General features: G+C 46.3%; 1 pseudogene; it reads right to left on the minus strand.

The window, feature by feature from the left end:
- LOC135530252 (carbohydrate sulfotransferase 15-like) overlaps nucleotides 1-15,394 on the minus strand; it is a 61,725-nt pseudogene extending 46,331 nt beyond the window's left edge.
- Nucleotides 15,395-16,713: the final 1,319 nt, after the last annotated feature.

Consider the following 16,713-nt stretch of genomic DNA (forward strand, 5'->3'; position numbering starts at 1 on the left):
CAGAGTCTTACACAGAGTGATGAACACAACACATTCCTCAACGTGCCCAGATGGGGACAACAGGTTATTACATCTGTGTGTGTTCATAACTTCCACCTCTATAGATATACACACACACACACACACACACACACACACACACACACACACACACACACACACACACACACACACACACACACACACACACACACACACACACACACACACACACACACACACACACACACACAGAGTTGGATTTGTACTGTAGCATTTGACAGGATATCTAATGATGCAATACCATCACAACAGGAAACCGCTGGTTAATTTATACTCCACACACACACCTGCACGGCACATACACACCCATACACCCCACCCCCAGCAGGTACTCTTATCCAGAGCAACACACACACACCTGCACGGCACATACACACCCATACACCCCACCCCCAGCAGGTACTCTTATCCAGAGCAACACACACACACCTGCACGGCACATACACACCCATACACCCCCCCCAGCAGGTACTCTTATCCAGAGCAACACACACACACCCGCACGGAACACTGCAATAGAGCTTCAAGGACTAATGGACTGCTCTGTCAGTTTTTAGTGGCTTTGGCCACATCCCCAATGTAAGGTCAGGGTCGGCTCTAGCCGTTTGGGGGCCCTAAGCCACATTTGTTTTGGGGGGCCCCCACCTCACAGCAAAACATTTTAATGGCCCCCTCTTGATGGTGGAAAGAAACATTTACGTTTTAAAGCAAATTTCCTGCAATTCTACAAAATAAATATTTCTGATGTTAATATGACCTGGAGGTCAGGGCCCCTGGAGGTTAGGGCCCCTGGATGTCAGGGCCCCTGGAGGTCAGGGCCCCTGGAGGTCAGGGCCCCTGGAGGCTAGGGCCCTGGAGATCAGGGCCCCGGTCGGTATTCGTGTTGGAAAGACCAAGGTGCTGCTTCATACTTTGAACTGAAATAACAAAAATATCAAAGAGAACGAAACGCCGAAACAGTCAGGTGCAGAAAGACACAGAAAACTTGAAAACAACTACCCACAAAAACCCTGTGGGACAACGATAGACAGCTGTCCCTGATTGAGAACCATACCCGGCCAAAAACAAAGAAATACAAAATACAAAAACATAGAAACACAAAACATAGAATGCCCACCCTAGTCACAATACGGCCATGATTACTACATGTTTCGGTGTAGAAATTGTAAATTGTTTTCCTCATTAATCTACACACAACATCCCACAGTGAAAAGCAAAACTGTTTTTTAGAAGAAATAAAAAGCAAAATAGAAATACCTTATTTACATAAGGACACTAGTTAGGATCGAGGGAAAGATGAAAGGAGCAAAGTACAGAGAGATCCTTGATGAAAATCTGCTCCAGGGCACTCAGGACCTCAGACTGGGGTGAAGGTTCACCTTACAACAGGACAACGATCCTAAACACAGAGCCAACACAATGCAGGAGTGGCTTCGGGACAAGTCTCTGAATGTCCTTGAGTGGCCCAGCCGGAGCCCGGACTTGAACCCGATCTAACATCTCTGGAGAGACCTGAAAATAGCTGTACAGCGACGCTTAAGAAGAGCTCTGAGTAATGACAACTGAGGCCTACAACATATACTATATTAAGAAGAGCTTGGAGTAATGACAACTGGGGCCTACTGTATCAGGAAAGAAAACAGCTCTGAGTAATGACGACTGGGGCCTACTGTATCAGGAGAGAAAACAGCTCTGAGTAATGACGACTGGGGCCTACTGTCCCCGGAAGGAAAACAGCTCTGAGTAATGACGACTGGGGCCTACTGTATCAGGAAAGAAAACAGCTCTGAGTAATGACGACTGGGGCCTACTGTATCAGGAAAGAAAACAGCTCTGAGTAGTGACGACTGGGGCCTACTGTATGTAGCACCATACCTTGAAAAAAAAAACGTAGTAAAATACCCTGTCAAATACCCTGTAAAACACCCTGTAAAATACCCTGTAAAATACCCTGTAAAATACCCTGTAAAACACCCTGTCAAATACCCTGTCAAATACCCTGTAAAACACCCTGTCAAATACCCTGTAAAACACCCTGTAAAATACCCTGTAAAACACCCTGTAAAATACCCTGTGAAACACCCTGTAAAATACCCTGTAAAATACCCTGTAAAACACCTTGTAAAACACCCTGTAAAACACCCTGTAAAACACCCTGTAAAACACCCTGTAAAATACCCTGTGAAATACCCTGTCAAATACCCTGTAAAATACCCTGTAAAACACCCTGTAAAACACCCTGTAAAACACCTTGAAAAAAACCTAGTAAAATACCCTGTAAAACACCCTGTAAAACACCCTGTAAAATACCCTGTAAAACACCCTGTCAAACACCCTGTAAAACACCCTGTCAAACACCCTGTCAAACACCATGTAAAATACCCTGTAAAACACCCTGTAAAATACCCTGTAAAGCACCCTGTAAAACACCCTGTAAAATACCCTGTAAAATACCCTGTAAAACACCCTGTAAAATACCCTGTAAAATACCCTGTAAAACACCCTGTAAAACACCCTGTAAAATACCATGTAAAATACCCTGTAAAACACCCTGTAAAATACCCTGTAAAACACCTTGTAAAACACCCTGTAAAACACCCTGTCAAATACCCTGTCAAATACCCTGTTAAATACCCTGTAAAACACCCTGTAAAACACCCTGTAAAACACCTTGAAAAAAACCTAGTAAAATACCCTGTAAAACACCCTGTAAAACACCCTGTAAAATACCCTGTAAAATACCCTGTAAAACACCCTGTCAAACACCCTGTAAAATACCCTGTAAAACACCCTGTCAAACACCATGTAAAATACCCTGTAAAATACCCTGTAAAATACCCTGTAAAACACCCTGTCAAACACCATGTAAAATACCCTGTAAAATACCCTGTAAAATACCCTGTAAAACACCATGTAAAATACCCTGTAAAATACCCTGTAAAATACCCTGTAAAACACCCTGTAAAAACCCTGTAAAATACCCTGTAAACACCTTGTAAAACACCCTGTAAAACACCCTGTCAAATACCCTGTCAAATACCCTGTCAAATACCCTGTAAAACACCCTGTAAAACACCCTGTAAAACACCTTGAAAAAAACCTAGTAAAATACCCTGTAAAACACCCTGTAAAACACCCTGTAAAATACCCTGTAAAATACCCTGTAAAACACCCTGTAAAACACCCTGTAAAATACCCCTGTAAAACACCCTGTAAAATACCCTGTAAAACACCCTGTAAAACACCCTGTCAAACACCCTGTCAAACACCATGTAAAATACCCTGTCAAACACCCTGTCAAACACCATGTACAATACCCTGTAAAACACCCTGTAAAATACCCTGTAAAGCACCCTGTAAAACACCCTGTAAAATACCCTGTAAAATACCCTGTAAAACACCCTGTAAAATACCCTGTAAAATACCCTGTAAAACACCCTGTAAAACACCCTGTAAAATACCATGTAAAATACCCTGTAAAACACCCTGTAAAATACCCTGTAAAACACCTTGTAAAACACCCTGTAAAACACCCTGTCAAATACCCTGTCAAATACCCTGTAAAACACCCTGTAAAACACCCTGTAAAATACCCTGTAAAACACCCTGTAAAACACCCTGTCAAACACCCTGTAAAACACCCTGTCAAACACCATGTAAAATACCCTGTAAAATACCCTGTAAAATACCCTGGAAAATACCCTGTAAAACACCATGTAAAATACCCTGTAAAATACCCTGTAAAATACTGTGTTTTTGTGGGTTTGTGACTGTTTGTGTGTGTTTGTGACCGTGTGTGTTTGTTACTGTGTGTGTGTGTTTGTGACCGTGCGTGTTTGTGACTGTTTGTGACTGTGTGTGTTAGTGACTGTTTGTGACCGTGTGTTTGTGACTGTGTGTGTTTGTGACCGTGTGTATTTGTGACTGTTTGTGACTGTGTGTGTTTGTGACCGTGTGTGTGTGTGTGTTTGTGACTGTGTGTGTTTGTGACCGTGTGTGTTTGTGACCGTGTGTGTGTTTGTGACTGTGTGTGTTTGTGACTGTTTGTGACTGTGTGTGTTTGTGACCGTGTGTGTGTGTGTGTTTGTGACCGTGTGTGTTTGTGACTGTGTGTGTTTGTGACTGTGTGTGTTTGTGACTGTGTGTGTTTGTGACCGTGTGTGTTTGTGACTGTGTGTGTTTGTGACTGTGTGTGTTTGTGACTGTGTGTGTTTGTGACTGTGTGTTTGTGACCGTGTGTGTGTTTTGTTACTGTGTGTGTGTTTGTGACTGTGTGTGTTTGTGACTGTGTGTGTTTGTGACCGTGTGTGTTTGTGACCGTGTGTGTTTGTGACCGTGTGTGTTTGTGACCGTGTGTGTTTGTGACCGTGTGTGTGTTTGTGACTGTGTGTGTGTTTGTGACTGTGTGTGTTTGTGACTGTGTGTGTTTGTGACTGTGTGTGTTTGTGACTGTGTGTGTGTTTGTGACTGTGTGTGTTTGTGACTGTGTGTGTTTGTGACCGTGTGTGTTTGTGACCGTGTGTGTTTGTGACCGTGTGTGTGTTTGTTACTGTGTGTGTGTTTGTGACTGTGTGTGTTTGTGACCGTGTGTGTGTTTGTTACTGTGTGTGTGTTTGTGACTGTGTGTGTTTGTGACCGTGTGTGTTTGTGACCGTGTGTGTTTGTGACCGTGTGTGTTTGTGACCGTGTGTGTGTTTGTGACTGTGTGTGTGTTTGTGACTGTGTGTGTTTGTGACTGTGTGTGTTTGTGACTGTGTGTGTGTTTGTGACTGTGTGTGTTTGTGACTGTGTGTGTGTTTGTGACTATGTGTGTTTGTGACCGTGTGTGTTTGTGACTGTGTGTGTTTGTGACTGTGTGTGTTTGTGACTGTGTGTGTTTGTGACCGTGTGTGTTTGTGACCGTGTGTGTTTGTGACCGTGTGTGTGTTTGTGACTGTGTGTGTGTTTGTGACTGTGTGTGTTTGTGACTGTGTGTGTTTGTGACCGTGTGTGTTTGTGACCGTGTGTGTGTTTGTTACTGTGTGTGTGTGTTTGTGACCGTGTGTGTTTGTGACCGTGTGTGTTTGTGACTGTGTGTGTTTGTGACTGTGTGTGTTTGTGACCGTGTGTGTTTGTGACCGTGTGTGTTTGTGACCGTGTGTGTGTTTGTGACCGTGTGTGTGTCTCCTATCTCTCCAGTAAAACTCACCAAACCTCTTCCTGGTCCACCAGTAAAACTCACCAAACCTCTTCCTGGTCCACCAGTAAAACTCACCAAACCTCTTCCTGGTCCACCAGTAAAACTCACCAAACCTCTTCCTGGTCCACCAGTAAAACTCACCAAACCTCTTCCTGGTCCACCAGTGAAACTCACCAAACCTCTTCCTGGTCCACCAGTAAAACTCACCAAACCTCTTCCTGGTCCACCAGTAAAACTCACCAAACCTCTTCCTGGTCCACCAGTAAAACTCACCAAACCTCTTCCTGGTCCACCAGTAAAACTCACCAAACCTCTTCCTGGTCCACCAGTAAAACTCACCAAACCTCTTCCTGGTCCACCAGTAAAACTCACCAAACCTCTTCCTGGTCCACCAGTAAAACTCACCAAACCTCTTCCTGGTCCACCAGTAAAACTCACCAAACCTCTTCCTGGTCCACCAGTAAAACTTACCAAACCTCTTCCTGGTCCACCAGTAAAACTCACCAAACCTCTTCCTGGTCCACCAGTAAAACTCACAAACCTCTTCCTGGTCCACCAGTAAAACTCACCAAACCTATTCCTGGTCCACCAGTAAAACTCACCAAACCTCTTCCTGGTCCACCAGTAAAACTCACCAAACCTCTTCCTGGTCCACCAGTAAAACTCACCAAACCTCTTCCTGGTCCACCAGTAAAACTCACCAAACCTCTTCCTGGTCCACCAGTAAAACTCACCAAACCTCTTCCTGGTCCACCAGTAAAACTCACCAAACCTCTTCCTGGTCCACCAGTAAAACTCACCAAACCTCTTCCTGGTCCACCAGTAAAACTCACCAAACCTCTTCCTGGTCCACCAGTGAGGCTCTTTGAAGGTGGTGAATCTGACCTCAGGATGCAGTTGCAGCCTGTCGTAGAGGTCTGTGGTGCCACACTTCGGCTGGCCTATGATGTAGAAGTAAGGCAGGCAGCGGATGCGGTAGTACTTCCCCCGCGGCGGTACAAGTGTTCTCGGAAAGCTTTCCTCAGGTACTCAAACACGGTTCTGAAGCGGCGCGAGAAGCGGGCGTAAAAGGTTTGTCCTGTAAGGGTCCCTGCTGATATTCCCAGTGTGCTCCTCGTACCAGCATGGGTTCTTGACGTTGGGAAGAAACTTGTGGGGGATAACGGAAAACATCTGCAGAGTAAAGACCAGAGAAACAGACTGTTAAACCATGGAGCTGAATCACTCACTGTCAGTCATTCAGAACACAAACACACAGACAGAGAGAGAGACAGAGAGAGAGACAGAGAGAGACAGAGAGACAGAGACAGACAGAGAGAGAGAGAGAGAGAGAGAGATTTTTAAAACATTTTTCTAAACCTCAACATCTAAATACTCTCCAGCAACCCGCCTCACCCAATGTAGCGCGGATCTGCTTTTTTCTAAAGTATTTATATTTACTTCGGATCCGGAAACTCTCAACTAAAGCTAGCCAGCTAACTACCAGCTATCAGTCAGCAAACCATTGCTAGCGGTCTTCAGCTAACCGGTCATCAGCTAACCTTTAGCTCAGAAAGCTCGCCAGTTCGAACAACGCGACTCTAACCAGAGCATAATTTACCTATTATTTTTAACCCGGTTTCCCACCGCAAACGGAACTTTTAACTGGATCTTCACAACTAGCTAACTAGCTAACCGCAACCCCGGATGACTACTCCTGGCTAGCGTTCCCATCCACTTAGCTTGAAGCTAGCCCAGCCAGAGCTCCTGTGCTACCACTGAAGCCTACTCCTGGGCTACAATATCCGGACCCACGACCGGTCTATCGATGTCACCGCATGAAGAGGCATAAACAGACATAACCCCCATCGCGACATCCTCCAAAGGCTAACTTTCTAGCCCTTGCTATCTGCTTGCTTGCTATTTCGGCCTGCTAACTGCCAGCTTGTTTAGCCCCAGCCTACTAACTGTTAGCTTGTTAGCACAGGCCTGCTAACTGTCTGAATCGCCACATCCCCAGCCAGCCCATCCACTCACTGGACCCATATTTACTTTCAATCTCTTTTCGATTTTTAATTTGATTATACCTTCTAGTAACCTGCCTCACCCAATGTGGAATCGCTATTATTTTTCATTTTTTGTAGCCTGGATAATACTCGCCAGTCTAGCTTCCCTTTCCCATCCACCGCTGCCCCCAGACACTGTGATCATTTGGCTACATAGCTGATGCATGCTGGACTGTCCATTAATCACGGTACTCCATTCTGTTTGTTTATGTTTTATCTGTCGGCCCCAGCCGCACTCAGTCTCCGTGTGTAGTTAATCCGACCCTCTCTGCCTAGTCAACACCATTTTACCTGCTGTTGTTGTGCTAGATGATTAGCTGTTGTTGTCTCACCTACTAGTTTTAGCTGTTTTAGCTAGCTCTCCCATTCAACACCTGTGATTACTGTATGCCTCTCTCAAATGTCAATATGCCTTGTATACTGTTGTTCAGGTTAGTTATCATTGTTTTAGTTTACAATGGAACCCCTAATTCCACTCTCCATACCCCTGATACCTCCTTTGTCCCACCTCCCACACATGCGGTGACCTCAACCATTACAATCAGCATGTCCAGAGATACAACCTCTCTCATCATCACCCAGTGCCTGGGCTTACCTCTGCTGTACCCGCACCCCACCATACCCCTGTCTGTGCATTATGCCCTGAATATATTCTACCATGCCCATAAATCTGCTCCTTTTATTCTTTGTCCCCAACGCTCTAGGCGACCTGTTTTGATAGCCTTTAGCCGCACCCTCATACAACTCCTCCTCTATTCCACGGGTGATGTGGAGGTAAACCCAGGCCCTGCATGTCCCCAGGCACCCTCATTTGTTGACTTCTGTGATCGAAAAAGCCTTGGTTTTATTCATGTCAACATCAGAAGCCTCCCCCTAAGTTTGTTTTACTCACTGCTTTAGCACACTCTGCTAACCCTGATGTCCTTGCCGTGTCTGAATCCTGGCTCAGGAAGGCCATTTCCATACCCAACTATAACATTTTCCATCAAGATAAAACTGCCAAAGGGGGAGGAGTTGCAGTCTACTGCAGAGATAGCCTGCAAAGTAAGTAAGTAAGAAAGTAATACTTTCCAGGTCCATGCCCAAACAGTTCAAACTACTAATTTTTAAAATTACTCTCTCCAGAAATAAGTCTCTCACTGTTGCCGCCTGCTACCGACCCCCCTCAGCTCCCAGCTGTGCCCTGGACACCATTTGTGAATTGATTGCCCCCCATCGAGCTTCAGAGTTTGTTCTGTTAGGTGACCTAAACTGGGATATGCTTAACACCTCGGCAGTCCTACAATCTCAGCTTGATGCCCTCAATCTCACACAAATCATCAAGGAACCCACCAGGTACAACCCGAAATCTGTAAACAAGGGCACCCTCATAGACGTCATCCTGACCAACTGGCCCTCCAAATACACCTCCGCTGTCTTCAACCAGGATCTCAGCGATCACTGCCTCATTGCCTGCATCCGCTACGGATCCGCAGTCAAACGACCACCCTCATCACTGTCAAACGCTCCCTAAAACACTTCTGTGAGCAGGCCTTTCTGATCGACCCTGCCCGGGTATCCTGGAAGGACATTGACCTCATCCCGTCAGTTGAGGATGCCTGGTCATTCTTTAAAAGTAACTTCCTCACCATTTTAGATAAGCATGCTCCGTTCAAAAAATGCAGAACTAAGAACAGATATAGCCCTTGGTTCACTCCAGACCTGACTGCCTCGATCAGCACAAAAACATGGCGGACTGCAAGAGCATCGAATAGTCCCCGAAATATGCAACTGTTCAGGGAAGTCAGGAACCAATACACGCAGTCAGTCAGGAAAGCAAAGGCCAGCTTCTTCAGGCAGAAATTTGCATCCTGTATCTCTAACTCCAAAAAGTTCTGGGACACTGTGAAGTCCATGGAGAACAAGAGCACCTCCTCCCAGCTGCCCACTGCACTGAGGCTCGGTAACACGGTCACCACCGATAAATCCATGATTATCGAAAACTTCAACAAGCATTTCTCAACGGCTGGCCATGCCTTCCTCCTGGCTACTCCAACCTCGCCCAACAGCCCCCCCGCAGCTACTCGCCCAAGCCTCTCCAGGTTCTCCTTTAACCAAATCCAGTTAGCAGATGTTCTGAAAGAGCTGCAAAACCTGGACCCGTACAAAAGCTGGTCTTGACAATCTGGACCCTCTATTTCTGAAACTATCCGCCGTCATTGTCGCAACCCCTATTACCAGCCTGTTCAACCTCTCTTTCATATCGTCTGAGATCCCCAAGGACTGGAAAGCTGCCACAGTCATCCCCCTCTTCAAAGGGGAGACACCCTGGACCCAAACTGTTACAGACCTATATCCATCCTGCCCTGCCTATCTAAGGTCTTCGAAAGCCAAGTCAACAAACAGGTCACGGACCATCTCGAATCCCACCGTACCTTCTCCGCTGTGCAATCTGGTTTCCGAGCCGGTCACGGGTGCACTTCAGTCACGCTCAAGGTACTAAATGATATCATAACCGCTATCGATAAAAGACAGTACTGTGCAGCCGTCTTCATCGACCTTGCCAAGGCTTTCGACTCTGTCAATCACCATATTCTTATCGGCAGACTCAGTAGCCTCGGTTTTTCTGATGACTGCCTTGCGTGGTTCACCAACTACTTTGCAGACAGAGTTCAGTGTGTCAAATCGGAGGGCATGCTGTCCGGTCCTCTGGCAGTCTCTATGCGGGTGCCACAGGGTTCAATTTTCAGGCCGACTCTTTTCTCTGTATATATCAATGATGTTGCTGCGGGGCGATTCCTGATCACCTCTACGCAGACGACACCATTCTGTATACTTCCGGCCCATCCTTGGACACTGTGCTATCTTACCTCCAAACGAGCTTCAATGCCATACAACACTCCTTCCGTGGCCTCCAACTGCTCTTAAACGCTAGTAAAACCAAATGCATGCTTTTCAACCGTTCGCTGCCTGCACCCGCACGCCTGACTAGCATCACCAACCTGGATGGTTCCGACCTAGAATATGTGGACATCTATAACTACCTATGTGTCTGGCTAGACTGTAAACTCTCCTTCCAGACTCATATCAAACATCTCCAATCTAAAATCAAATCTAGAGTCGGCTTTCTATTCCGCAACAAAGCCTCCTTCACTCACGCCGCCAAACTTACCCTAGTAAAACTGACTATCCTACCGATCCTCGACTTCGGCGATGTCATCTACAAAATAGCTTCCAACACTCTACTCAGCAAACTGGATGCAGTTTATCACAGTGCCATCCGTTTTGTTACTAAAGAACCTTATACCACCCACCACTGCGACCTGTATGCTCTAGTCGGCTAGCCCTCGCTACATATTCATCGCCAGACCCACTGGCTCCAGGTCATCTACAAGTCCATGCAAGGTAAAGCTCTGCCTTATCTCAGTTCACTGGTCACGATGGCAACACCCACCCGTAGCACGCGCTCCAGCAGGTGTATCTCACTGATCATCTTCAAACATCTGCTGTCTGAGCAGCTAACTGATCGCTGCAGCTGTACATAGTCTATCGGTAAATAGCCCATCCAATTTTACCTACCTCATCCCCATACTGTTTTTATTTACTTTTCTGCTCTTTTGCACACCAATATCTCTACCTGTACATGACCATCTGATCATTTATCACTCCAGTGTTAATCTGCAAAATTGTAACTATTCGCCTACCTCCTCATGCGTTTTGCACACAATGTATATAGATTCTCTTTTTTCTACTGTGTTATTGACTTGTTAATTGTTTACTCCATGTGTAACTCTGTGTTGTTGTCTGTTCACACTGCTATGCTTCATCTTGGCCAGGTCACAGTTGCAAATGAGAACTTGTTCTCAACTGGCCTAACTGGTTAAATAAAGGTGAAATAAATAAATAAAAAATTAAAAAACCTCCTGCCCAATGTATGACCATATTAGAGAGACATATTTCCCTCAGATTACACAGATCCACAAAGAATTCGAAAACAAATCCAATTTTGAAAAACTCCCATATCTACTGGGTGAAATACCACAGTGTGCCATCAGAGCGGCAAGATTTGTGACCTGTTGCCACGAGAAAAGGGCAACCAGTGAGGAACAAACACCATTGTAAATACAACCCATATTTATGCTTATTTATTTTATCTTGTGTCCTTTACCATTTGTACATTGTTAAAACACTGTATATATATATATATATAATATGACATTTGTAATGTCTTTATTGTTTTGAAACTCTGTATGTGTAATGTTTACTGTTAATTTTTATTGTTTATTTCACTTTATATATTCACATTATATATTATCTACCTTACTTGCTTTGGCAATGTTAACACATGTTTCCCATGCCAATAAAGCACTTGAATTGACAATTGAATTGACAAAGAGAGAGAGACAGAGAGAGACCGAGAGTGACAAAGAGAGAGAGACAGAGAGAGACAAAGACGAACACAAAGTGAAATGCAGTGCTATCTGGCCCTAAATCGACAGTACACCGTGACTAACTATTTGACCAGGGTGAGAGACAGAGAGAGAGAGAGAGAGAGGGAGGGAGGGAGGGAGTATCTACCTTACTTGCTTTGGCAATGTTAACATATGTTTCTCATGCCAATAAAGCCCCTTGAATTGAATTGACAGAGAGTAACAGAAAGAGAGAGAGGGAGAGAGAGAGAGAGGGGAGAGAGAGAGAGAGAGAGAGAGGAGAGGGAGAGGGTGAGAGAGAGAGTGGGGAGAGAGAGAGAGTTTGAGAGAGAGAATTGAATTGAGGGAGAGAGAGGTTGAGGGTGAGAGAGGGTGAGAGAGGTGGGAGAGAGGGAGAGGGAGAGGGAGAGGAGAGAGAGAGAGGGTGAGAGAGAGAGGGAGAGAGAGAGAGAGAGGGAGAGGGAGAGGGAGAGAGAGAGGGAGAGGGAGAGGGAGAGGGAGAGAGAGAGAGGAGAGAGAGAGGGAGAGGGAGAGGTTGAGGGAGAGGGAGAGGTTGAGAGAGAGAGGGAGAGGGAGGTCAAATGTGTAGAATGACAGGAAACATACATGTTTCTTTGCGAAGTGGGTAGGCAACCCAGCCAAATGTTGTGTGTAGGGCCCCCAAAAGGCTAGGGCCGGCCCTGGATGCCAACAGCCTTGGCACCAGCCATTATCTATAGAGCATTAAGGATTTAATTTAATCAGGCGTTGAGGTGAGACGGCTGGGCCAGGAATAGGAAGTGGTAGAGCCAATCAGTGAAGTGAGGCTTGACGCGTCCCAAATGGCAACCTATACCCTTCATAGTTCACTGGTTTTGACCAGAGGTCCCTAAGGGCCCAAAGTAGTGCACTATATAGAGTGCATTCAAGAAAGTATTCAAACCCCTTCCTTTATCCACATTTTGTTACGTTACAGCCTCATTCTAAAACGGTTTAAATGAAATAAAAATGCTCAGCAATCTACACACAATAACCTATAATGACAAAGCAAAAACAGGTTTTTAGAAATTCTTGTAAATTTGCAAAAAAACAAAAGCAGAAAAAGCTTATTTATTTATTTAAGTATTCAGACCCTTTGTTATGAGACTCTAAATTGAGCTCAGGTGCATCCTGTTTCCATTGATCATCTTGAGATGTTTCTACAACTTGATTGGAGTCACCTGTAGTAAATTCAATTTGACTGGACAGGATTTGGAAAGGCACACACCTGTCTCACCATACACGCCTTCCATCTCCCCTCACAGGGTCCTCCCCAGTTATTACAAGTAATAGGTGCAAAACACTGTTGGTGCAAACCTGTGGGCGTATAAACAGTAACGTACTGCTCTGTTATGGACATGTTCCTCTTAGCACCTCACACTCCTGCTGAATAGTCCAGAAGAGGACACACGCATGTCTGATACCGTTTGGAATACGTAGCAAAACCAATATCTTTGAGTGGTTTGGTTTGTCCTATAACTCCCCCGAGAGCTCTACTTGCTGAGTCTGCCCGGGAGGAGGGGGCAGATGTTTAGCGTATAGAAAAGTAAAGGACCCAGATATTTAGAATTGCTTAGTGAACTCAATCATTTCTTCACCAAATCAAAACTGAAAAAGACCTATATTAATAGCTGTTTCTATAAAATAAATGATCTGTCTGGTTGTCAGGTTGCTCATTAGACTCCATCTTCTACACAAGCTATTATCTGTCTGATTGTCAGGTTGATCATTAGACTCCATCTTCTACACCAAGCTATTATCTGTCTGGTTGTCAGGTTGATCATTAGTCTCCATCTTCTACACCAAGTCATTATCTGTCTGGTTGTCAGGTTGATCATTAGTCTCCATCTTCTACACAGAGTCATTATCTGTCTGGTTGTCAGGTTGATCATTGTCTCCATCTTCTACACCAAGTCATTATCTGTCTGGTTGTCAGGTTGATCATTAGACTCCATCTTCTACACCAAGTCATTATCTGTCTGGTTGTCAGGTTGATCATTAGTCTCCATCTTCTACACCAAGTCATTATCTGTCTGGTTGTCAGGTTGATCATTAGACTCACCCCAAGTCATTATCTGTCTGATTGTCAGGTTGATCATTAGTCTCCATCTTCTACACCAAGTCATTATCTGTCTGATTGTCAGGTTGATCATTAGTCTCCATCTTCTACACCAAGTCATTATCTGTCTGATTGTCAGGTTGATCATTAGTCTCCATCTTCTCCCCAAGTCATTATCTGTCTGATTGTCAGGTTGATCATTCGTCTCCATCTTCTACACCAAGTCATTATCTGTCTGATTGTCAGGTTGATTCATTAGTCTCCATATTCTCCACCAAGTCATTATCTGTCTGATTGTCAGGTTGATCATTAGTCTCCATCTTCTCACCAAGTCATTATCTGTCTGGTTGTCAGGTTGATCATTAGTTGACTATATAATTATACCATTCTGCAGGTCAAGTGTCTGACACCCAAATAGTGTTTTGACAAGGTGTTTTCCTGTTTAGTTTTCAGGAACATGTGTCTTTATACGATTATTCCCCAAGATACGCCACATTGTCCTTACGGAGAACAAACGAGCAAACCCCTCCTCCCACTTATTAGTGCCTGTGTTACATCAGAGTTCAGCCCTTCCTGTTCCTGCCTGACGTCCGTTGGAATTATCTCACGTCGTTTTAGGCCGTTATTTCTTTGGATTCTGAAGGATGTGTTGCCAATTGTTATTTCGGCCAACGGAGTGGAAACACTAGAATATAGGAATGTTCTGAAAGTTATTTATCATTGAACCTGGTGTGAATGTAAATAGAATTTACCTTTCCAAACAATCTCTACGACAATTCCTATTTTGTTGAGACTTTTAATTAAGATACAGATCAATATGATGCAAGATCAGACACACACACACAGAGACACAGAAAGACACACACACAGAGAGGCACAGAGGCACAGACACACACACAGAGGCACAGACACACACAGAGAGACACAGAGAGACACACACACAGAGAGACACAGACACACACACAAACACACACTCCAGTGCAGTACTTACATGTGGCTCACTGTGTATTAGCGCCTCGCGTTCCGGCAGCTGTCTGGTAGTACTGAACTCCACCTTGGATCGCTAGGTTCTTCACCACCAGCTTAACGGTAGCGTAGTCCTTGGCAGAAGACACATTAAAGGGTAGGGGCCCAGTGGACCCCCGAGTTCGGCACCGTAGAGGAGGTGATATGGGGATAGGGGTCAAGAGGAGGCCCTTCTTGTCCCCAGTGAGGATATAGGAAGCCATGATGAGGAACATGACGGCGAGGCCGAACAGGAAGCCGTGCAGTTTAACCTTTCTGAAGCAGGTCAGGGTGCTCGCACCACATCCCAGGGTGCACCAGGGCCAGGGTCCGTGGAGATGGAGAGGGTCCCGTTTCAGCTCCAGCACGGCAAACAGGCTCATGGGGCTGTCGTCCACCTGTGGTTTCAGAGGTCTCTTCCTGTAGTCCTCCATCGAGGAACCCAACAGGGTGTATTCGTGGTCCATGTGTGTCATGGTGACAGACAGGTGGGTGATGGTGGGCTGGCTAGGTCTGAGGACCCACTGTGGAGGCAGGGTGGTTGGGTCTGGGTGGTGGGGTGATGGTGGGCTGGCTAGGTCTGAGGACCCACTGTGGTGGCAGGGTGGTTGGGCCTGGGTGGTGGGGTGATGGTGGGCTGGCTAGGTCCTGAGGACCCACTGTGGAGGCAGGGTGGTTGGGTCTGGGTGGTGGGGTGATGGTGGGGTGGCTAGGTCTGAGGACCCACTGTGGAGGCAGGGTGGTTGGGTCTGGGTGGTGGGGGTGATGGTGGGGTGGCTAGGTCTGAGGACCCACTGTGGTGGCAGGGTGGTTGGGTCTGGGTGGTGGGGTGATGGTGGGGTGGCTAGGTCTGAGGACCCACTGGAGGCAGGGTGGTTGGGTCTGGGTGGTGGGGTGATGGTGGGGTGGCTAGGTCTGAGGACCCACTGTGGTGGCAGGGGTGGTTGGGTCTGGGTGGTGGGGGTGGGGTGGTGGCTAGGTCTGAGGACCCACTGTGGTGGCAGGGTGGTTGGGTCTGGGTGGTGGGGTGATGGTGGGCTGGCTAGGTCTGAGGACCCACTGTGATGGCAGGGTGGTTGGGTCTGGGTGGTGGGGTGATGGTGGGGTGGCTGGTCTGAGGGACCCACTGTGGTGGCAGGGTGGTTGGGTCTGGGTGGTTGGGTCTGGGTGGTGGGGTGGGGTAATGGTGGGGTGGTGGAGGCCCGGCTAGGTTTGCTCAGCCTCAGAGACTTGGTGGTGGAGGAGAAGGAGAGGTGGTGGTGGTGGAGAGAAGGAGAGGTGGTGGTGGTGGTGCCAGTGAGATGGGAGGAGGAGCCAGTGAGATGGGAGGAGGAGCCAGTGAGATGGGAGGAGGAGTATGATGGTTGTGGCCCAGGAGGATCATCCATGCTGGGGGTGGGATACTGTGTGCAGACAGACCACCTCCTCAACCACTACTGGAGCCCTGGAAAGGAAGAAGAAGAAGAGGGATGAGTGACAGAGAAGAAGGAAGTGGACTTCTAGTAGAACTTCCTGTTTCCTATTAAAAATGACTTTATACTTAGGTTTCTAAAGCTGATTCATCCACAATCTAAAATGCTGGATTAAAACAACCCAATTTGGGTTAGTTAGTAACCCAACACTGGGTCAATACTGGACAGAACACACCCAGGGTTATTTAGTGACCCAACACTGGGTCAATACTGGACAGAACACACCCTGGGTTATTTAGTAACTCAACACTGGGCCAATACTGGACAGAACACACCCAGGGTTATTTAGTGACCCAACACTGGGTCAATACTGGACAGAACACACCCTGGGTTATTTAGTAACCCAACACTGGGTCAATACTGGACAGAACACACCCAGGGTTATTTAGTAACTCAACACTGGGTCAATACTGGACAGAACACACCCTGGGTTATTTAGTAACTCAACACTGGGTCAATACTGGACAGAACACACCCAGGGTTA

This window comes from Oncorhynchus masou, unplaced genomic scaffold (genome assembly GCF_036934945.1).
Source record: "Oncorhynchus masou masou isolate Uvic2021 unplaced genomic scaffold, UVic_Omas_1.1 unplaced_scaffold_1302, whole genome shotgun sequence".
NCBI lineage: Eukaryota > Metazoa > Chordata > Actinopteri > Salmoniformes > Salmonidae > Oncorhynchus > Oncorhynchus masou.